Source organism: Bombina bombina, chromosome 5 (assembly GCF_027579735.1).
Source record: "Bombina bombina isolate aBomBom1 chromosome 5, aBomBom1.pri, whole genome shotgun sequence".
Classification (NCBI taxonomy): domain Eukaryota; kingdom Metazoa; phylum Chordata; class Amphibia; order Anura; family Bombinatoridae; genus Bombina; species Bombina bombina.
Window position 1 is genome coordinate 62,958,354 of NC_069503.1, and position 25,095 is coordinate 62,983,448.

The following is a 25,095-nucleotide window of genomic DNA, read 5'->3' on the forward strand; positions in this document are numbered from 1 at the left end:
CTCTTTGTCTGGTTTACAGACAATCGAGAAATATGAAATCTCCCCCGTGGAAGGGAGTCTTTGAATTCCAGAAGATATCCCTGGGACACAATTTCTAAAGCCCAGGGATCGTGAACATCTCTTGCCCAAGCCTGAGCAAAGAGAGAGAGTCTGCCCCCTACTAGATCCGGTCCCGGATCGAGGGCTACCCCTTCATGCTGTCTTAGAGGCAGCTGCAGGCTTCTTGGCCTGTTTACCCTTGTTCCAAGCCTGGTTAGGTCTCCAGACTGACTTGGATTGGGCAAAATTCCCCTCTTGCTTTGCAGCAGAGGAAGCCGAAACAGAACAACTCTTGAAGTTCCGAAAGGAACGAAAATTATTTTGTTTGATCTTCATCTTGTTTGATCTATCCTGAGGAAGGGCATGACCTTTCCCTCCAGTGATGTCTGAAATAATCTCTTTCAGTTCAGGCCCGAATAGGGTCTTTCCTTTGAAAGGGATGTTCAAAAGTTTAGATTTGGATGACACATCAGCAGACCAGGACTTAAGCCATAACGCCCTGCGTGCTAAAATGGCAAAACCTGAACTGCTAATTTAGCCAGTTGAAAAGCAGCATCTGTAATAAAAGAATTAGCCAACTTAAGGGCCTTGATTCTGTCCATAATCTCCTCTAATTGGGTCTCTATCTGAAGAGCCTCTTCTAGAGCCTCAAACCAGAAAGCAGCTGCAGTAGTTACAGGAACAATGCACGCAATAGGTTGAAGAGAAAAACCCTGATGAACAAAAATTTTCTTCAGGAGACCCTCTAATTTTGTATCCATAGGATCTTTGAAAGCACAACTGTCTTCGATAGGTATAGTTGTACGCTTAGACAGAGTAGAAATAGCTCCCTCCACCTTAGGGACTGTCTGCCATGAGTCCCGCATGGTTTCAGATATGGGAAACATTTTCTTAAAAACAGGAGGGGGAGAGAACGGAATACCTGGTCTATCCCACTCCTTAGTAATAATATTCACAATCCTCTTAGGAACTGGAAAAACATCAGTGTAAACAGGAACCTCTAAGTATTTATCCATTTTACACAATTTCTCTGGAACCACTATAGGGTCACAATCATCTAGAGTCGCTAATACCTCCCTGAGCAATAAGCGGAGGTGTTCAAGCTTAAATTTAAAGGCCGTCATATCAGAATCTGTCTGAGGAAGCGTCTTTCCTGAATCAGAAATTTCTCCCTCAGATAACAAATCCCTCACCCCTACTTTAGAGCATTGTGAGGGCATATCAGATACGGCTACTAAAGCGTCAGATGGCTCAGCATTTTTTCTAAACCCAGAGCTGTCCCGCTTTCCTTGTAAACCCGGCAGTTTAGATAAAACCTCTGTGAGGGTTGTATTCATAACTGTGGCCATGTCTTGTAAAGTAAAAGAATTTGACGCACTAGAGGTACTTGGCGTCACTTGTGCGGGCGTTACTGGTTGTGACACTTGGGGAGAGCTAGATGACGAACCCTCATTTACTTCTGACTGAGAATCATCTATTGCTCTATTTTTAAGTGCTAATATATGTTCTTTATAGTTAATAGACATATCAGTACAATTGGGACACATTCTAAGAGGGGGTTCCACAATGGCTTCCAAACATATTAAACAAGGATTTTCCTTGGTGTCAGACATGTTAAACATGCTAGTAATGTAACAAGCAAGCTTGGAAAACACTGTAATCAAAGTAAAAAACACTTAGAAATAAATGGTACTGTACCTTTAAGAGAAAAAAAGCTGCACCAGTTCTGCAAAACAGTGTAAAAAAGCAGTAAACTTAACGAAATTTTTACAGTAGCATTATAAAGGCTTAGTAACTTTGCACAGCTATGCAAATAAACAATTAACCCTTTAATGGCAAAAACGGATTGAAAAACGTTAAACCCAGTAAAAAAAGACTTTCAGCACCATGCCACAGCTCTGCTGTGGCTCCTACCTGCCCTTCAGAACGATTTGTGGGGGGAAAAACTTCTTTAACAACCCTCAAACATAGCAGAAACGACAGGAGAAGCAGTGATATGTCTCAAAGGAAAGGAAACTGCGCACAAATTGGCCCCTCCCACCTCACTCAATGTTTTGAGGCCTATCAGAGAAACACCAGAGTGTCTCTTAATTAACCATGTGAGTTACAAAACTCAAAACCAAGCCACAATGACCCCTTTAGTCCCTTCAAAAAACGTTATAAATGCATCAAAAAACAAAACGTTTTTTCCTAACAGTGTCACCAGTAACTAATGAGTCCTTCAAGCAAGCTGAAATTCCTATTAAAGTATCTGAATACAGCTTACCCTTCCCTCATGGGGATATTGCCATCTTTTCTAGATTTAACACAGTCTGTATAGAAAAATATAGACTGAACATACCTCATATGCAGCTTAGCCTGCAAACTGTTCTCCCAACTGAAGTTTTCCAATACTCTTCAGGCCTTGTGAGAACAGCAGTAGATCTTAGTTACAAAGTGCTAACTAAGATCATCATCCTCCTTGCAGAAATCTTCATCCCTTTTCTGCCAGAGAGTAAATAGTACACACCGGTACCATTTAAAATAATAAACTTTTGCTTGAGAAGTAAAAAACTAACATTTTAGTCACCACATAGCTCTTTGCCCTTCCTAGCAGTTAAGCAGGCAGAGAGAATGACTGGGGGGTGGAGCTAAGGGGAGACAGCTCTGCTGTGGGTGCTCTCTCTGCCACTTCCTGTAGGGAAGGAGAATATCCCACAAGTAAGGATGAATCCGTGGACTCGATACATCTTACAAGAGAAAGGAACTGTGAAAAAATGGAGGGTGCACAGGCTTATGTAAGGTAAGAGACCTTGACGAGGTACCTGGGCTTTTCGAATTTGGCCAGATTCGGTAACTAACTCTTCCATTGCTGCTTTTTATCTTCGTTGAGAGCTTGTGAGTGAGTGCTGGACTTTTTCTGTGTGTTATATTAATGTATTATTTTTTTGTAATTTTCCCTGTTTGGGCCTTGCACCCAATGCCTGACTCGGGTTAACTGCCTGTGACTCTGGTGACAGTGCAGCTTCCTGAGAGTGCTGGTTTGCACCTAGGGCTGTGCCTGAGAGTGCTGACCCCACCCGTGTTTTGTATATGTCTGGGGAGATTACATAAGCCTGTGCACCCTCCATTTTTTCACAGTTGCTTTTTTCACAGTTGTTTGATTGTGAGCCTGCATTGTGTGGCTGTTTAGGGACCCATTTTTTTGTTGTTGTTAGAGACCTTCATGAGGTACTTGGGCTTTTCCCATTTGGCCAGATGCGGTAACTAACTCTTCCATTGCTGCTTTTTATCTTAGTTGAGAGCTTGTGAGTGAGTGCTGGACTTTGTGTGTGTGTGTGTGTGTATGTATATATATATATCTCCAAATAAGTGCCCTCTCACTCGCCAACCCAACCCAAACACAGACCAGGGTGCTAAGCAGGATATTCAATCAGGGTAAAGATAAGCACTCACTGGATTTAAATACAACAACTATTTTATTAGGCAGTGACGTTTCAGGGCATTCACCCCTTCCTAAGACAACTCAAAATGTGATTCAAGCAGTGTTAAATAACAAATCAAACCCCTCCCCCATCAAATATTCAGCCAATCAAAATACATCAAATCAAATCAATAGGAGATGTATGTTAACAAAGATAATTTCACTTATATATAATACCACCATGGTATACAATATTGACAAAAAAGCCTATGTATAAAATATATAACTATTGTGACATATTTATGTGTACCATTGACAATTTAATGTATGGCCATGGAACCTCACCAGAGATAGCATAATCAACACAATATTCTATCAACCCCCTGCAGCATATAATATTATGAACACGAATGGCATACACTTCAACTACTATAACAGAATATAACCGCTTACTTTTTAAGCATGTGTGTAGGTTGCAAGGCAGTGTATGAGATCTGCCATTCCCTATCACGCTCGATCCAGCGTGGTCAAAGATGGGCGTGATAAGTTACTGCTTGAAGGTGTAGTGGAAGGTTGGGTCAACAAAGATACATATGAGTGGCTGCGGGTGACATATCCTATTTACCCTATCCTATATACCTTGCCAAAGGTACACAAGGGCCTGGAGAAAACTCCCGGACGACCGATTGTGTCAGCGAGAGGATCTCTACTGAGTCCCCTGGCAAAGTGGATTGATTCATTCCTCCAACCACTGGTGAGACACATGAAATCATATGTGAAGGATTCCACTGATGTACTGGGACATCTGTCACATGTTCAAGATCTGTCGGTAGATGACTACCTGGTGTCTATGGACGTTACAAGCTTATATACCATTATCCCACACCAGGATGGCATGAGGGCAGTTACAAATGCCCTCTCGAGATACCCTTTTGTAGGGCCTAGCAGTACTTACATCATTAAGATCCTCGAATTGTGTTTGACATTGAATTTCTTCCGATTTGAACTGAAATATTACCAGCAAATCACGGGGACCGCCATGGGGTCAAACATGGCCCCTTCCTATGCGAACCTATTTATGGAGGATTATGAATCCAACATAATGAAGGTCTATGACGTTCCTGAAATCATCAAATACATGAGATATATTGATGATGTGCTGTTGGTGTGGAGAGGTACAGAAGAACATCTAAATAAGTGGATACAGGACCTTAATGATTTTCCACATCCGGTGAAATTTAAGATGGTGGCCAGTAAAGAATCCATCGATTTTCTGGATTTGAGGATATTTAAGGAGAATGGGCAACTAGAAACCATAATGTACCAAAAACCCATGGACAGGAACTCCCTTCTCTTGGCAAGCAGTAGCCACCCGAGATCTCTCATCAGAGCCATTCCATTGGCACAACTCTATAGAGTAGTGAGAAATAACTCTGTACGGAAGAATAGTGAGACACAACTAGAAGAGATGTCCACCAAATTTCTACAGAGAGGCTATTCCTATGCAACTATTCAAAAAGCCCATAGATTAGCCAAGGATAAAGAGAGGAGTACCCTACTCAAAACAAAAAGGGAGAAACCTGCTGAGAAACGGATGACCTGTACCATGACATATTCACCTAACATTGGGATTGTAGCAAGATCGGTGAAGGACCATTGGGACCTACTGACTTCAGACCAACAGTTACCATTTAAAGAATTTTCTCCACCAAGGATGGGATATAAAAGAGGACGCAACCTCCAAGACATGTTGATGATTACTGACCCAAGACATGCCTACATCAGAGATACATGGTTAAAATCCAAGAGACAGGGATGTTTTAAGTGCCTGGGATGCACAACGTGCAATTCGATGATACAGAGCAAAACCTTCCACCATCCACACACCACCAAGAGTTTCAAGATCCAACACCATCTAACGTGCTCCACTCCGTTTGTGGTCTATCTGCTTAATTGTACATGTGGGATGTACTACGTCGGTAAGACGGATGATGACATCAAGAAGAGGATGGCTAACCATCGGAGTGCCATTAGGACGGCACTCAAAGATGGCACATCGGAACAACCAGTGGCACGCCACTGAACCACACGGTGAAGGATTTACGCTTCATACTTATTGACCATGTACCAACAATGTCACGTGGAGGTAACAGAAAGAAGAAGCTCCTTCAAATTGAAGCCAAATGGATCCATAGACTTGGAACGGTACACCCTGGTGGACTTAATACAAATGTGGACTGGCACTGCTTCTTATAATACCAGGTCTAGAGGTAGAACGGGTATGATGTCTCCAGACATACCATTTATGAATGAGAGTCCATGTACATTCATGAGTGCCCTGGTGGGCATATTGAGAGTCCACGTATAGTCCATCTTCTATTCACTCACTCACTGCATTACCATACTCCAAGTGACATGAAGTTCCACCCTCTAGCTTAGTATCCATCAATGGTTAGAGCCTTAGAGACATAATTCCCTACTGATGTGATGATATATAATCCATAGTTTATGGGAAATTGGATCATAGGTTTATTTTGATATATGCAGAGCCCCTGACATTCCATCAATTTATCTTAATACCCCCTGTGTTTTTGCAATTTATGGTCTAGTTCATCTTTACTATATATCATAGTCCCACTGTCAGTTTTGGTCCGCTAGGGGTATTGAATAGTGGTTAGTGTAAATATACAGGGGATACTTTAATTAGATAGCCTATAGAGTGGTCTTCCTAATAATAGAAGTGACAGCGCACCATCCAGATTGATTCTAGTTAGCTTCCAGTTTCTAAGACTTAAGGCTAGATATGTGATTCAAAGTTGAAGCAAGGTGTCCACTAATTTGTTTTAAAAAATGGATCTAATATGATGTAGAGGTTCCCTACCGATCTTTATATTGAGACCGCAGCTATATTTTAGGTATTCGCTGCTAGCTCTATTTCCTGACAGCTGCTAACTGAGTCAGCTTCCAGTGAACCGGACACAGAGAGTATGCATATTATCTGCCAAAATGTGCCACACTAGTATCAGTGTCTAATTAGACTAAAATATACGCTAAACTGGCCCAGCCTAGTTGACACTGATATTGTGGGAGCTCTGCACAGAGTACTGTATGTACGGCATAGGGCTGCCATGACAACCTGCTGCTGGCATTCAGCTGCTAGCCTCTTTTTGATGAGACCATTTGCATTGCGATAGGTTTCCATGGCAACACATAACAGTGCTCTGGACAATGCGCGCTGTTCTGAAAGTAACCCGGATGCATACACGCCCATCTTTGACCACGCTGGATTGAGCGTGATAGGGAATGGCGGATCTCATACACTGCCTTGCAACCTACACACATGCTTAAAAAGTAAGTGGTTATATTCTGTTATATTAGTTGAAGTGTATGCCATTCGTGTTCATAATATTATATGCTGCAGGGGGTTGATAGAATATTGTGTTGATTATGCTATCTCTGGTGAGGTTCCATGGCCATACATTAAATTGTCACTGGTACACATAAATATGTCACAATAGTTATATATTTTATACATAGGCTTTTTTGTCAATATTGTATACCATGGTGGTATTATATAGAAGTGAAATTATCTTTGTTAACATACATCTCCTATTGATTTGATGTATTTTGATTGGCTGAATATTTGATGGGGGAGGGGTTTGATTTGTTATTTAACACTGCTTGAATCACATTTTGGGTTGTTTGAGGAAGGGGTGAATGCCCCGAAACGTCACTGCCTAATAAAATAGTTGTTGTATTTAAATCCAGTGAGTGCTTATCTTTACCCTGATTATATATATATATATATATATATATATATATATATATATATATATATATATATATATATATATATATATATATATATATATATATATATATATATATAATTTCGAAGATCAAATAAGCACTCACTGGGCTTCAGTCATCTGTGACAAAAAGACTTTATTCTGTGACGTTTCGGGACACCAAACAGTCCCTTCTTCTGACAAGCAACAAACAAAATATGGCAGCCTTATAAAGGCTAGTGAAACCCTCCCCCAATTGGTGAACCAATAAGCAAAATGAATGTGTGAGGACAGAAGAAACAAGTCTTCGGATAGGTCTGTGATGCTGTTAAAACCCACCTGATAGGCTAAGGGCATAAGTGTTAATAGTGATTAAAACAATGTGATTAAGTGTAACTATAATGTGCATAAAAATAAACACACCATTCTGGGTCCACCATATGTCAATAGGTGGTATGTATAAAACTAAGCCAAAACAAATGTGTCAACACGGAACATAAACTTATATATATGGAAAACCTCAGTGACCAATCAGATCAGTGTATACATAATCACTCCTGAAGCCACCTACCAGCAACAGTTAACCTGAGACCGGTCACTAGTCCAGCCCCCTTCACTAGCAGCTGCCTGCCGCAGTTGAATAATCAGAAACCCAAATAACAAAAGACCATATCAAGATCGTGGGCAATCAGCCCTTATGATGTATATAAAGTAATATCTTCTAACATGATCAAATCGAATACATTTATATGTAAACAAAACTGTATAACCTAAGCCAAATCTATGCGGCAACCACGGCTAATGGGAGATCACTATAGTTACACACCCCCTCACGGACCTATCATGGTGTGTGCTAAAAGCACCCGCCCATGTAGCGGATAGGTTGGATGTCAAAATCCTCCAACCAATAGGGGCATCACAACAACGGCCGGCTACCTCATCCAATCAAATGGTAATGTGGAGCCACATACCATCAATACACCAATCACTGATAACGCTCCATGCAAAATGAAAATAACTGCAGTGATCCATTGTACACCGCCTATACAACTCGGACAGTGGATATGAACACCCAAATATATCCGCATAAAACTAAACCGCCCTATCAAAAACAAACAATAAAAAAATCAATCTGAACACCACTACATATGTTGTCAGGTTTATATCGGTACCTAAATGGCAGGTTTAAATCCGCTCACCCATATACGTATACATAAGCACTGTCACTCAGAAGTGCACCCATAACCAAGAGTATGTACAACAACCTGCACCTCAAGCACAACATAATACAAGTGCACAGCCGCAATTATAAAATTAAAATATTAAAAAATTAATTAAATTAAAACACAGCGCTTCCATAAAACACGGCGCTTCCAAAAGCAAACAAATAGCAAATCAACTAAATGAATCCAATCTCCTCTGCAAAAGCAAATAGCGGAGTCAATAAAAACCCTCAAATGTAAACACTCGAATATAGATATATTAAATCCAAACCATATAGAGGGCATGACAAATATCATCTCCCTATAGTGCACTGTTACATAAAGCATGCTATCTAAACCAACCGTAGTGAGAAAGAAATACCCCTCTCAAGATACACAGGGTGTCCCAGTGTATCAAAGCGATACAAATTCCTAAACCTATAATGCAGCGTACAAGGCTTCAAAATAAAGAGTGAGCCACAGATAATGGACTCCAAAAGGAGGAAACAATCCCTCTAGCATGTTGATCACAAGACGTATCAAAATACCGCTATCAAATAAACACTCAAATTGACAGTGGACCCAAAAGATGTGAAAATCTTAAAATAAACTTAAAAACATATATATCTATATATATGTGTAACCATGTAGTCTGCAGGAACAAGATTGACTATACAAGTGAAGAAAAATGAAATAGAATAAAAAGAGATAATATATCAAAATCACAAAAACAAACATAATCATAATACAAATATCTCAAAAATTATATCTAAAAAATATAATCAAAAATTGACAACTAAAAATTCAAAAATATAAAAATACACAAATTATCAAAAATACAAAACTTGTCAAAAATAACCAAAAATTACCAAAAAATATATCAAAAAAATCAGTACCAAAAAAAGTACCAAAACTCAGATAAGACATCTCTCAACAACTAAACGATACGGATCGAAATTCCATCCTACATGCTCATAGCTGTCATCAGCCTAATTTAATCAGAAACATCCCTAAAGCACAATACCAACGTGTGATACGGAATAATACAGATGAAGAGAGATGTTCAACCCAATTGGAAGAAATGACACAGCGCTTCAAGGATAGATTATACAATCGCAAAGTTCTTACTGAGATGTTGAAACTTGCCAATACTCATGAGTCGAGTGTGACACCAGAACATATGCAGATACAACAGATGACATTTGTGACCACATATACACCCGATAAAAATCTGATTGTGAAAACCTTGAAAAATGAGTGGAAATTACTAGAGGCTGATCACACTTTGCCTTTCAAGAAATGGAATGCACCACAGATTGGTTACAGAAGGGGTCGCAGCCTACGAGATCTTTTGATGAGGACTGATCTAACTGATAATACACAGAGGACTTGGCTTGGGAGGAAAACGGGATGCTACAGATGTCTCGGTTGTGTAACTTGCAACGCAATGATTACTGGTACACAATTTCAGCATCCTGAACACATTCAAAATCATGTTAAATAGGAGTCAGTACACACCTGCCATCATTTAAAATGCCTGTGATTAACCCCAAATAAAGTTCAGCTGTTCTAGTAGGTCTTTCCTGACATTTTCTTAGTTGCAACCTACATCAAAAGCCATGGTTCGCATAGAGCTTCCAAAGGATCAGATGGATCTCATTGTTAAAAGGTATCAGTCAGGAGAACGGTACAAAATAATTTCCAAGGCATTAGATATACCATGGAACACAGTGAAGACAGTCATCATCAAGTGGAGAAAATATGGCGCAACAGTGACATTACCAAGAACTGGACGTCCCTCCAAAATTGATGAAAAGACGAGATGGTCTGGGAGGCTGCCAAGAGGCCTACAGCACCATTAAAGGAGCTGCAAGAATATCTGGCAAGTACTGGCTGTGTGGTGCATGTGACAACAATCTCCCGTATTCTTCATATGTCTGGGCTATAGGGTAGAGTGGCAAGACGGAAGCCTTTTCTTACGAAAAAAAAAACATCCAAGCCCAGCTAAATTTTGAAAAAACACATCTGAAGTGTCCCAAAAGCATGTCGCAAAAAGGTGTTCTGGTTTGATGAAACCAAGATTAAACTTTTTGCCTATAATTCCAAAAGATATGTTTGGCGCAAAAACAACACTGCATATAACCAAAAGAACACCATACCCACAATGAAGCATTTTGGTGGCAACATCATGCCTTGGGTCTGTTTTCCTTCAGCTGGAACTGGGGCCTTAGTCAAGGTAGATGGAATTATGAACAGTTCCAAATACCAGACAATATTGGCACAAAACCTTCAGGCTTCTGCTAGAAAGCTGAACATGAAGAGGAACTTCATCTTTCAGCATGACAACGCCCCAAAGCATACACCCAAATCAACAAAGGAATGGCTTTACCAGAAGAAGATTAAAGTTTTGGAATGGCTCATTCAGAGCCCAGACCTGAATCCAATCGGAAATCTGTGGGGTGATCTTAAGTGGGCTGTGCACAAGAGATGCCCTCACAATCTGACAGATTTGGAGTGTTTTTGCAAAGAAGAGTGGGCAAATCTTGCCAAGTCAAGATGTGCCAGGCTGAAAATTTCATACCCAAAAAGACTGAGTGCTGTAATAAAATCAAAGGGTGCTTCAACAAAGTATTAGTTTAAGGGTGTGCACACTTATGCAACCATATTATTTTAGTTTTGTATTTCTACATCCCTCCACCTAAAAGATTTTAGTTTGGTTTGCAATTGAGTTGTACAGTTTATAGGTCACATTAAAGGTGGAAAAAGTTCTGAAATGATTTATCTTTGTCTCATTTTTTTACATCACAGAAACAATTTTAACAGAGGTGTGTAGACTTTTTATATATATAGACAAAGTCCAGCACTCACTCACAAGCTCTCAACTAAGATAAAAAGCAGAAATGGAAGAGGTAGTTACCGCATCTGGCCAAATGGGAAAAGCCCAAAATCTCTTTGTAAATGTTTCTTTATGTAGATGATTTTTTTTAAATATATTTATACAGCTCTTATGTTTATATATTGATGTTAAAATGTATATGTATGTATACCGCTATTGGTGCGTCTAAATTCACCTCGCAAGATTCTACTTACTTGGTCTTATTTTAACACTTAACTTGAATGTTTAAATAGTATTATACCTTAAATGTATATGCTTTTAGCCTTAAGTATTGGGCCGTTAATATTATTCATCAACTTCCAAATAATTTTCCAAGTTATTTACTATAGTAAACGTACACTTAAAAAATAAAATGACTAAAAATGACAACGGTGTCCAGTTATTAATAAAACATGTTACATACATCTCTTTGCAATACGTGCAATCATTCATTAAGTTACTATATAATATCTGATGATACTATGACAATAAGATACAATGTTATACATTGCTTCTGTAAGAGTAAATGTCTCTTTGTGCTTGCTACCAATATAACAGGCCTTCTTTTTCTTTCAATTTTATATTTTTTGAGACCTTTGTAGCTCTTAAATTGTCCTTTTTTCAAAAGCCCTTCAATAAAATTTAACTTATCTGACAGATTAATCAAATTTTCAGTATGAATATTGCAACATTTAGAATTGCGGCTTTATGTTTATTGTTCTTTTTTAAGGTTTTTTTTGTTTGTTGTATAGTTAAATTGATCTTGCTGAAATAGCCAAACTTAACCAAACTTATAGTGTTCATATTACGATGTTTATAATTTATGGCTTTGCTTAGATCAATATCTTTAGATTACTCAGATGTAACTATTGTGTTTGGTGCAATACTTTATTATTGGCAAGTCTCTCTATATAGAGCTATTTGGGACTTAAGAAATCCCACATGTATATTACATTGTGTGCAAAATTATTTCCACCCCTGTGAGGTTAAATACACCAATATTACATAAATTATATAAATATTATCGAAGCAATCTATATTATTATTTATTTTTATTATTATTTATAAAATATTTTACCAGGAAGGATACATTGAGATTTCTCTCATTTTCAAGTATGTCCTGGGTTGAATAAAACAATTTCAGTAGTTACTGTCACAGCACCTGTGTTAATGCAGGCCTTAAATAAAACATTTTGTTGCATATTATATATACACAATAACAATACTGGAGCAATCCAAACCTTTATTTTACAAGATCCTGCTACTTTATGCACTTATATAGCACAGTAATCCAATCGGATGTTGAAATACTATTCACAACAATATTAGCAAATACTGTGTTTGGGCTAACCAGTGAATACAAGTTTAAGGAGACATCCTATAAGATTCTAATATCTTGTGTACCCTACATAATAGCACTAACAGTGCCCACTAATAATATCAGCCAATAAGGTTGCAATAGTTATATATATGGGTTCTATTTGCTGTTAAAGACTCAGTGGAAGTGGAATACGTTGCATGTAAATGAATTTTGAAACCTATTCACTACCAATGGTATGATAAAGCCGTGCATAACATCATTTATTACCTAGGGTGCCTGTGTGATATTAATACGCATTCATTGAGGCAGCCAAGGTTTCTTTGGTGCACAAAACCAGGACATATAGTTATATAGATTGCTTCAGATAATATTTATATAATGTCTGCAATATTGGTGTATTTAACATAGAAACATAGATATTGACGGCAGATAAGAGCCATAGGCCCAGCAAGTCTGCACGACCTTACCTAACAGTATAAACTTATCTAGTTTGTAGGATAGCCTTATGCTTGTCCCATGCATTTTTAAAGTCCCCCACAGTGTTTGTTGCTACTACCTCTTGAGGAAGTTTATTCCATAAATCAATCACTCTTTCTGTAAAGAAGCCTCCTCAAATTACTCCAGAATCTACTACCCTTTAGCTTGAGATCATGACCCCTTGTTCTTGAATTTTCCATTTTATGTAAAATACCCACAGCCTCAGTTTTACTAAACCCTTTAATGTACTTGAAAGTTGCTATCATATCACCTCTTTCCCTTCTCTCCTCTAAGCTATACATATTTAGGTAATTGAGCCTATCCTGGTAAGTTTTATTTTTTAGACCATGTACCATTTTGGTAGCCCTCCTTTGCACAGATTCAAGTTTGTTAATATCCTTCTGAAGATATGGCCTCCAGAACTGCACACAATACTCAAGATGAGGCCTAACTAATGATCTATAAAGTGGCATAAGAACCTTACTATTTCTGCTGCAAATACCTCTACCAATACATCCAAGCATTCTGCTAGCCTTACTCGCTGCATTACTACATTGTTTACTAAGTTTTAAATCATCTGAAATAATAATTCCCAAGTCCTGTTCCTCATCTGTAACAGTCAGTAAAGTGTCATTGAGTCTGTAATTAACATTTGGATTTTTCTTCCCTAAATGCATTATTTTACACTCTGCTGTGTTAAACTTTAGATCCCAGTCATTTGTCCAATCCTCCAATTGTTGTATATCACTTCTCATTTTGTCTACCCCCCCTGGAACATCCACTATGTTACAAATTTTTGTATTATCTGCAAAGAGACATACTTTCCCCTGTAGCCCTTTGCTGATATCGCAGATAAATATGTTAAACAAAACAGGCCCCAGAACTGACCCCTGAGGAACACCACTAGTAACAGCCCCCTCTGCTGAATGAACTCCATTTACTAAGACACTTTGTTTTCTCTCCTTAAAGGGACAGTACACTGTAAAATTGTTTTTCCATAAATGTATTTTAAATTACTTGTTATAGAAACTGCAGAGTATAAAATATTTGAGAAATTGCATTTTCGGGTTTATTTGTGTATCTGAAGTAGCTGGTTTTGTGCTTTGAAACCACAGCCTATTACAATGGGTTGAGCTTCAGGTAATATCAGATCTCATTATGTTATCACTTTTATGTACACAGACTTGCTTCCTTATCTTATATTTGTCTAGAAAACCAAAGCTCAATACTTAAAGAGAACAATGGAAAATTATAATTTTATTACTTAACTATCCTTCCCCTGAGGGTTTAATCTCTTCTGCTGGCTGTGTTTACTTAGGCTTGTCAATAGCATATACGCAAGTATCAAAACTTTCAGTATAGGTTGGGAAACCACAAGCTAAATCAGCTATTTCAAATGCTGAAATATGAGTAAAGGAGCTACTTGCAACCAAATTAATACACTCTAGCAGGTAAAAAGGATTGTTGGGAATAATTTAAAGGGGAGAAAGTTTTTGGGTGAACTGTCCCTTTAAGCCAGCATTCCACCCAGTTCACAATTTTTTAATCTAGACCAAGGAGATACAGTTTGTGAATTAGTTTATTGTGTGGGACAGTGTCAAATGCTTTGCTGAAATCTAGATATGCTACATCAATTGCTCCACCCTTGTCTAATACTTTTGTTACATAATCAAAAAAGTCAATTACATTAGTCTGACATGATCTCCCTGAAGTAAAACCATGCTGATTTTGGTCCTCTAAATTGTTTGTCTTTATGTAAGTCATAATTCTTTCTTTTAAGAGGCTTTCCATTAATTTCCCTACTACTGAAGTTAAACTAACTGGCCTGTAGTTGCCAGATTCTTCTCTACTGCCTTTTTTATGAAGAGGTGTTACATTTGCTATTCTCCAATCATCTGGGACAGCTCCTGTTAATAGTGACTGATTAAACAGATCAGTTAATGGGACAGTTAGCACTGATCGAAGTTCTTTTAAAAGAACCTCACAGGGGTGGAATAAACACAAGGTAATATACATGTGGGATTTCTTAAGTCCCAAATACCTCTATATAGAGACACTTGTCAATAATAAAGTATTGCACCAAACACAATAGTTACATCTGAGTAATCAGTGGATGTGTACAGTGCTACACACCGTTTGTTGTACATTACACCGGTTACTGTGGGGATAATCTAGCGTGCAATTTATGCCTATCTTATAAACCTTGCTGGTGAGATATTATTTTGTAGACAACAGAGTCTTGCTGTTTAAATTCCTGACTCATTTCATTTTCTATAGTCTCAAGAACACATATGTTATAATCACTTCACCCCTATGTATTTTGTGTGTTACCAGACTACGGTGCAAAAATAGTCTAATACTATCCACCCAGGTTATAAGTACTTTATTTTTATTTTTAATTTTTTTATTATTACTTTATTTATTATACCATATAAATATACACAGTAAAAGAGAAAGAAAACAAATACCAAGGAAAATAACTGGTACCAAAAAAAATAACAATCAATGATTACAAGGCCTTTATATTAGGCCTGAAGAATATTAAACTTCATGGAAGCAGAATAGAAAAATAAAAGACAATAAATCCCAGACACAAGAGAGAGAAGCAGTCATCCAAATTGAAGGTTATAAGGACTGAGACTTCCTGCCTCACGGACCCACCGGTCCTCTACAATGTTTAGTTGAACACAGAAGTTAACATGAGCACTCGGCGTGTCTACCGGACCAGCCAAGCAGAGTGGCACCATGTGTCTGAACAGCTACCAGACAGAACTAAACCCGAACAGGACCAGCCTGAAATCTGAGTCCTAACCATCAAGCTGCATAAATCCTTCCTCAGAGGGGAAGAAGGAAAACAGACAGGACATCCTATCAGATTAAAATAAAAAAATACAAGGTAACCCGTAGGTTAACACCCCAGAAGAAACAGGTCTAACCTCAGGACCAGCCAAACGGAGCCCTGATCTTCCAAAAACTGGTAAAGATCTCAAAACATGGACAAACAGGAGATTACATCATCCCCACATGTCTAATAAGATGCGCCATTCGAAGAGCAGACTGGGTATTCCTGTATCTGATAAGTATAGGGTCATTCAATAACGGAAAAAAACATGTCTTAGTAACACGCGAAGGCGCGCAAATTCTGTAACGAATGGCACAACACTCAGGAAACAGTTGCACCCGCAGGGAACTGTACAACCCAAGGTGGAAGACCCAGGACAACAGGAGCAGGGAAGGCCCCACCCTGTCCTCAAACTCAATTCAATTTAGGAATTAAAGGTTCATCAGGCAATATGACTTCTGGAACCCCTGAATTCGCCAAAGACATTTGTGACGAACCAAGGGTTATCAGCCTCCTTTTTCTGTCACCAATAGGTCACAATCTAGCCACACCAGGCCAGCTTGTGATGTAGTTCAGTGGGTGCAAGGATTAACAACACTCCCTAGTCTGTACTAGATGTAAACGAAATGCCCTAAACTCCCCTTTAATGCCACCCGCACTAAACTATCAACCTTATAGCTCCAAAACTGCCACAACTTAAAATGTATTAAAGGGAAAATCCTAAGAAAACCCCCCAGATTTACACATTAACTCTCTGACTACAATTTAGCAGAAAATAACCTAAATTATACAGTTCTAATACACCAGTCTCTTCAGTAATGTGGTTCAATTATTAGACAAAGGCCAAACTTAATAAAATAATTATTTATTATGCCAAAAATATTATGCACAATGCATTATTAATAAAAAGTTGGTACAAATACAATGACACATTAGCAAACAGTGTTTTAAAATAAAAAAGGAGAAAAAACAGATTGAATACTTTCCTAGTTTCAAGATCTGTGCCAGGGGTTGGCATGAAGCGATGGTACTTACCCTGTAGAGCAGCTCCCCTTGTACGAATGACAATTTTACATGTTGAAACATCAAACTTTATACATATTTTCCGGGGGCGGAGCCGGCACTGGATAGAGATGGCCGCACATTAGGTGAGCTCCGGCGCTTCAGCCCAAAAAAGTACATATAGAGCTACCTAAAACCTGATAAAAACGCACTAGTGAATGACTCTCATGCTCCGGTTCTGAAACTGAGAGAGTTACAACACCAGATTGCGAGAAATGCACTGAACCGGGAACGACCCGGCTACTTCAAACTCCGGATTCCAGTTTACAGCGGCAACCTGCACCACAACCGGAATATATATATTAAGAGCCAAGTGAGGGTGGATGGCGATTTTGGGGTAAGGTATATACCTATTTAACTGCACATAACTTCTAATGCCCCCAGGATCGCTCCACATACTTCCAGCATCCTCCATCTTGGTGCGCCATACGCACTTTTATTTCAGCTGGCCCCTGTTCAAAACACACAGTTAATAGAGAACAGAATCAGTCGATTATAGACTCTTTAAGCATACAAAACACAAGGGGCAAATGAAATGAGATGATATCTCAATATACATAATGAATCAAAACCTGAAAAATAAATAGAAAAATAGGAAAAGAAGGACTATATACTTATACTCAAAAATCGGCTCTAATTAAATCTAAATGGCTGGCTAGCATCTATAACTGGCGTTAAGCTGGCAATGGAAATGCACTATGTCCTTTTCTTTTATTTACACACCTAACATGACCAGTAAGGAGGTTTACTGAAACTACATAAAATGACCGGGGACTGTGTGTTTAAATAGCATATTAGCTTTTTCAATGAGCTGCATATAGAAAACCATCTTTTATTCCTCACATCTTCTACTGCATTTGCATAAGGAAAAGGTTGTGTTATAAGTTCAGCAATTGGTGAACAGGACAATCATAATCATCTGCCCTTCAGGAGGTTGTATCTACTGTATAACAGAAGCTCCAATGGGGATAATTCTGCTATAACTAGGGATGCACCGAAATGAAAATTCTGGACCGAAACCGAAACCGAAAATTCAGGATGCCCTTGGCCGAAAACCGAAACCGAAACCGAAAATGACCTTTTTCCCAAATGATTTTAAAATCGGTTTTTTCTATAATTGTATTAATAATATTAGACTTTTTAATGAATTTAATTACTCTAAAATGAAAAACCACAAGCCATTAAAATAAATAACCACACTTTTATTGAAAGTAACTCACCAAAATTAGACAGAAAATAAACTTAATAAACCAATATAAATAAAAATCTGTTAAATCTGTTTCCATTATATAGGACTGAATGAAGAATAATTGTTGATATTAAATAGTGCTCCAGAAATGGGTTGGCTTCTAAGCTTACATTCCAACTTTTTAAAATAAAAATACCAAGAGAACCAAAAAAAAAAATAATAGAAGTAAATTAGAAAGTTGTTTAAAATTTTGGGTTACCTATCCATTTAAACAAATCTCTGTATAAGACTCTTCTAAGTTTGCTATTGATATTTATTTGTTGGAAGCTCATCTTTTACTGACAGTTCTCTGTATAAGGCTCTTCAGTTACTAGCACCTCTCTGTATAAACCTCTTCTGTTACTAACATCTCTCTTTATAAGGCTCTTGTTACTAACAGCTCTCTGTATAAACCTCTTCTGTTACTGACATCTCTCTGTATAAGACTTCTGTTACTGACATCTCTGTATAAGACACATCTGTTACTGACAGCACTTTGTATAAGGCTCTTCTGATACTGGCTGCTCTCTGTTTAAAGCACTTATGTTACTGTCTTCTCTCTGTATAAAACACTTGTGTAAATTACAACTCTCTGTATAAGCCTCTTCTGTGAATGACAGCTCTCTGCATAATGCACTGGTGCTTATTACAGCTCTCTCTATTAATAGTGTACCTTAGTGCTTTATACAGAGAGATGTGATTCACATAAGTGTCTTATACAGAGAGCTGTCATTCATAGTACACATAGCTGTAATTCACAGAAATGCCTTATACAGAGGGCAGCCAGTAACATAAGTACCTTATATAGAGAGAATCCAGTAACAGAAGTTCATTATACAGGGAGCAGACAGTAACAGAAGAGCCTTATACAACAAAGTGGTGTCAGTAACAGAGGTGCCTTATACAAAGAGCTTTTAGTAACGTAAGATCATTATACAGAGAGATGTTATTAGTAATAGAAGTGCATTATTCAGAGAGCTGTCAGTCATATGATTGCCTTATAGAAAAGAGAGAGCTGTAATAAGCAGCAGTGCATTATGCAGAGAGATGTCATTCATAGAAGAGGCTTATACAGAGCTGTAATTTACAGAAGTGTTTTATAGAGAGAAGACAGTAACATAAGTGCTTTATACAGAGAGTTGTCATTCACATATGTGAGTGGCAGCTCTCTGTTTAAGGCACTTATGTAAATGACAGTTCTGATAAATACTTGTGCTCTATAACAAAATATAAAAAATAGTGGATCCTTAAAAGCAGCATTAGTAAATATATTTTAACTTCAGTTCCCATGTCAGCTGACTAAAATTAAATCAGGAAGGTGTTCCACATATGTTATTATCCTGCCTATGGGACTTTGATTGAGGACTAGAGTATTGCAGTTTTTGCTGCCTAAGGGTTAACTGCTGCTGCTTAGTAAGGAGGAAGAGTTTAACCTGCTGTTAGTGTGGAGGAAGAGTTGCTCCGGTTCAGCAGTTCAGCTCCCTTAGAGACAACGGAGGTTTGATTTACAGCTTTGTAGTGCCTGGAGATAGAGGGGGGTTGCTAAGTTTTAGGCTGCTGTAAATCAAACCTCCGTTGTCTCTAACAGAGCTGAACCTGCACCGGAGCAACTCTTCCTCCTCACTAAGGTCAGCAGCACTAAATCAGCAAAATAGTTACCGGAGCCTTTCAGGAAGTGCACGCACTGCAGATTCTTCTGAAACAAACCGCTCTAGATAGGAAGGGAGGGAGGAGGCTGTGCTGTTCATGCGTGAGTGGCATTGTGGGAAATGTAGTTTAGTAACCTAATGGCCTAGAAAGCCTCTAGTTGCACCGGTCTAAATTTAGGTGTGGGTGGATGCGGTTAGCGGCGGCCAGCAAGTGTAAGTGTGGCACAAATGTAACATGCAATTTTCGGACAGCTTGCCTCTCTTTCGGCCGAAATAGGATAGGCCCATTTTCGGCCGAAAATTTTGGTTGCCGAAATTTCGGTGCATCCCTAGCTATAACAGGTTGTAAATTGATAATATCAGCCATTAACGCGCTGCAATAGACAGCAGTCTCTGGCGACGCAAACCTGTACTGCCATGCAATAACTCCAACAAAGGGAATATCTTTCAACAAAGGAGATTCACTTTTTTGAATGTCTACTTGAACTTTTTAATACTGTTTTTATACAGTGACCCTGCTTACGTAACATCACAAAGCCAAAGTATACAGCTGGCAAGATAGAGTGCTACAAGGCCAATTGCATTTAAAATGTCGCCCAGAAAAAATCCACAAAAAAGCAAGCAAAATAAGGACGGAAATAAAGGGAACCCATCAATGGATAAATACTTTAAAGCAGCGGCTCTGCCGACACCGAGAGAAGACACCATCACACCACAAGGCTCTCAACACTCGCACTCATCTAACTCCTCTGAATCTGGATCTGATGGGGAAGACAATATGGTATCTGTCCCACAATCGATAATATCCTCTATTCCCTCAAAACAGGACTTTTCTTCACTTATTACACAAGTAAAACAGTGCATTAAGGATGAGATTTCTGAGTTAAAAAGAGATATTACAGAGATTGGCAATAGAGTACAAAATCTGGAAGAAAACATCCAAGAACATGATACATGTATCTCAAAAGTGAACGATCAAATGGAACTCCAGGATCAAACAATTCGACAATTAGAAGACAAATTAGAGGACTTAGAAAATAGGTCCAGAAGACATAACATTAGGATACAAGGTATCCCAGAAGCAGTTGACGCATCAATTGTACAGGAATATCTACAAGCTCTATTTTCCCAACTTAGAGACCCAACAGATAACACCACAGTTGGTATAGATAGGGCGCACAGAGCCCTAAGACCAAAACCTCCTGAGATGGTACCACCCAGAGATGTGATAGTAAAAATCACCAACTTTCAAACGAAAGAATTACTTATGTCAGCGGCCAGAGATAAACGACCCATACAAAAAGATGGAGCCACCCTGCAATTTTTTGCTGATCTATCAGCTAGAACATTAGCTAGAAGAAAGGAACTTTCACTGCTCACGAAACACCTTCAAGCCAGGAACATAAATTATAGATGGGGTCACCCGTTCCAACGAATAGTCATCTGGAAAAACAGGAGAGCAAGCTGTTCATCAGTCGCGGAAATAGAAGATTGCTGCAGGAGACTGGAAATTCCTTCACCAACTATGGATCCGAGTAACAAGCAAGTCTCTTCCAACACTACAGATACACAGTCCTCTCCGTTACCTCAACGCAAGGAATGGCAAACGGTTCGTAATAAAAGAGCAAGTAACACCTCAACCTCGAACCACAAGTCCCTGATAGGTTGAGAACATTCATTATAAGAGGTGTGTTCTTCAGGAACTGTACATTCAGAGTGAGTAAGTTTTCCGAAATATTAAGAGAAGAACATTAACAATGATCTATCCAGTTAGAGTATAGCTAATTGTTCATTAAATGATTAACTGTGTTGAACTTACAAAAGGTTGTACAGATGTTAAATTTACAGTTGTACTTTGCGGGCTGAATGATTTCCACTAGGGAATTAATAGCCATTTCCCGCTATTGTTATAGAGTAAAAGTTGTTTATCTTGTTTATGTTGTTTTGAATTATAATGTTAGATTATATTTAAGGATTACACTGCAGAGCAATGACACAAAGTCTAAGAACATCGGGATTTGCAAGAGCAAAGTGGGAGTAGATGAGGTAATGTAATGACAGATAAATGTATTCAGATTGCATCACAGAATGTAAAATGCTTTAATGTCCCTAACAAGAGATCTCTGGTCCTAAGAGATATAACACAAAAAGGAGGGGAAATTATTGGGTTACAAGAGACCAACTTTAAAAAGGGTTCAGTCCCCAAATACTTACACAGCAACTTCTCTCAGCACTATCACAGTACACACAATAAAAAAAAGATTAACGAAGTCAGTATCCTCATTCGAAACTCTATACCCTTTAAATTTATAGACCAGAAAAAAGACCCTGAAGGGAGGTTTCTAGCGGTATGTGGAGTCCAATACAACAAAGTAGTCACCCTCGTGAACATTTATGCCCCCAACCAAAAGCAAGCAGTTTTTTTTAAATCTATAATACCTTTAATTCAAGACATACTAAAAGGCCAACTAATAATAGTAGGAGATTTTAATTTACCTATAAACCCCAAATTAGACAGCTCCAACCCAAACATACAGATTGCAAAAAACACACTTAAATCTATGTGGAACCTAGTTAAAACTTAAGGCCTACATGACCCGTGGAGGATTTCCAACCCAGAGCGGAGAGACTATACCTTTTTTTCCAATCCGAATAAATCATACTCTAGGATTGATTATATCTTGATAGATCACCTTACACTATCTTACGTAAACAATACAAATATTTCACACACGGCATGGTCTGACCATTATATGGTTAGCTGCTCCATCAGCTGGCCCTCGGCCCCGGTTAGGGAATTCTCTTGGAGATTAGATGAGTCTTTACTTTTGGACCCAGAGGTCCAAGAAACTCTGAAGTCCGAATTACAGGAGTTCTTTCACAGAAACGCCCAAGCGGAAATGTCACCAGCAGTAGTTTGGGAAGCCCACAAGAGTTACATAAGAGGCATATTGATCAAAGTCAGAGCTAGAAGAATTAAACCGCAGAGAGAGGAATACCAACATATCACTAATGAAATTACACACTTACGGCTAGATTTGGAGTTTGGCGGTAAAAGGGCTGTTAACGCTCCGCGGGTTTTTTTCTGGCCGCACCATAAATTTAACTCTGGTATCGAGAGTTCAAACAAATGCTGCGTTAGGCTCCAAAAAAGGAGCGTAGAGCATATTTACCGCAAATGCAACTCTCGATACCAGAGTTGCTTACGGACGCGGCCGGCCTCAAAAACGTGCTCGTGCACGATTCTCCCATAGGAAACAATGGGGCTGTTTGAGCTGAAAAAAAACCTAACACCTGCAAAAAAGCAGCGTTCAGCTCCTAACGCAGCCCCATTGTTTCCTATGGGGAAACACTTCCTACGTCTGCACCTAACACTCTAACATGTACCCCGAGTCTAAACACCCCTAACCTTACACTTATTAACCCCTAATCTGCCGCCCCCGCTATCGCTGACCCCTGCATTACACTTTTAACCCCTAATCTGCCGCTCCGTAAACCGCCGCCACCTACGTTATCCCTATGTACCCCTAATCTGCTGCCCTAACATCGCCGACCCCTATATTATATTTATTAACCCCTAATCTGCCCCCCACAACGTCGCCGACACCTACCTACACTTATTAACCCCTAATCTGCCGAGCGGACCTGAGCGCTACTATAATAAAGTTATTAACCCCTAATCCGCCTCACTAACCCTATCATAAATAGTATTAACCCCTAATCTGCCCTCCCTAACATCGCCGACACCTACCTTCAATTATTAACCCCTAATCTGCCGACCGGAGCTCACCGCTATTCTAATAAATGTATTAACCCCTAAAGCTAAGTCTAACCCTAACACTAACACCCCCCTAAGTTAAATATAATTTTTATCTAACGAAATAAATTAACTCTTATTAAATAAATTATTCCTATTTAAAGCTAAATACTTACCTGTAAAATAAATCCTAATATAGCTACAATATAAATTACATTTATATTATAGCTATTTTAGGATTAATATTTATTTTACAGGCAACTTTGTAATTATTTTAACCAGGTACAATAGCTATTAAATAGTTAAGAACTATTTAATAGTTACCTAGTTAAAATAATTACAAATTTACCTGTAAAATAAATCCTAACCTAAGATATAATTAAACCTAACACTACCCTATCAATAAAATAATTAAATAAACTACCTACAATTACGTACAATTAACCTAACACTACACTATCAATAAATTAATTAAACACAATTGCTACAAATAAATACAATTAAATAAACTATCTAAAGTACAAAAAATAAAAAAGAACTAAGTTACAGAAAATAAAAAAATATTTACAAACATAAGAAAAATATTACAACAATTTTAAACTAATTACACCTACTCTAAGCCCCCTAATAAAATAACAAAGACCCCCAAAATAAAAAATTCCCTACCCTATTCTAAAATACAAAAATTACAAGCTCTTTTACCTTACCAGCCCTGAACAGGGCCCTTTGCGGGGCATGCCCCAAGAATTTCAGCTCTTTTGCCTGTAAAAAAAACATACAATACCCCCCCCCCCAACATTACAACCCACCACCCACATACCCCTAATCTAACCCAAACCCCCTTAAATAAACCTAACACTAATCCCCTGAAGATCTTCCTACCTTGTCTTCACCATCCAGGTATCACCGATCCGTCCTGGCTCCAAGATCTTCATCCAACCCAAGCGGGGGTTGGCGATCCATAATCCGGTGCTCCAAAGTCTTCCTCCTATCCGGCAAGAAGAGGACATCCGGACCGGCAAACATCTTCTCCAAGCGGCATCTTCTATGTTCTTCCATCCGATGACGACCGGCTCCATCTTGAAGACCTCCAGCGCGGATCCATCCTCTTCTTCCGACGACTAGACGACGAATGACGGTTCCTTTAAGGGACGTCATCCAAGATGGCGTCCCTCGAATTCCGATTGGCTGATAGGATTCTATCAGCCAATCGGAATTAAGGTAGGAATATTCTGATTGGCTGATGGAATCAGCCAATCAGAATCAAGTTCAATCCGATTGGCTGATCCAATCAGCCAATCAGATTGAGCTCGCATTCTATTGGCTGATCGGAACAGCCAATAGAATGCGAGCTCAATCTGATTGGCTGATTGGATCAGCCAATCGGATTGAACTTGATTCTGATTGGCTGATTCCATCAGCCAATCAGAAAATTCCTACCTTAATTCCGAT

General features: G+C 38.7%; 1 protein-coding gene across 2 annotated transcripts in view; it reads right to left on the reverse strand.

Moving 5' to 3' along the window:
* Positions 1 to 25,095, reverse strand: part of LOC128659857 (oocyte zinc finger protein XlCOF6-like) — a 155,740-nt gene that overhangs the window by 55,240 nt on the left and 75,405 nt on the right. The window contains exon 1 of one of the 2 annotated variants that reach the window (XM_053713431.1): positions 17,360 to 17,462. The exons of the other annotated variant lie outside the window; for it this stretch is intronic. The gene's annotated coding sequence lies outside the window, so the exon portion shown is untranslated. Of the gene's footprint in view, positions 1 to 17,359; positions 17,463 to 25,095 lie in introns of those variants that run through there. 2 annotated transcript variants of the gene reach the window in all.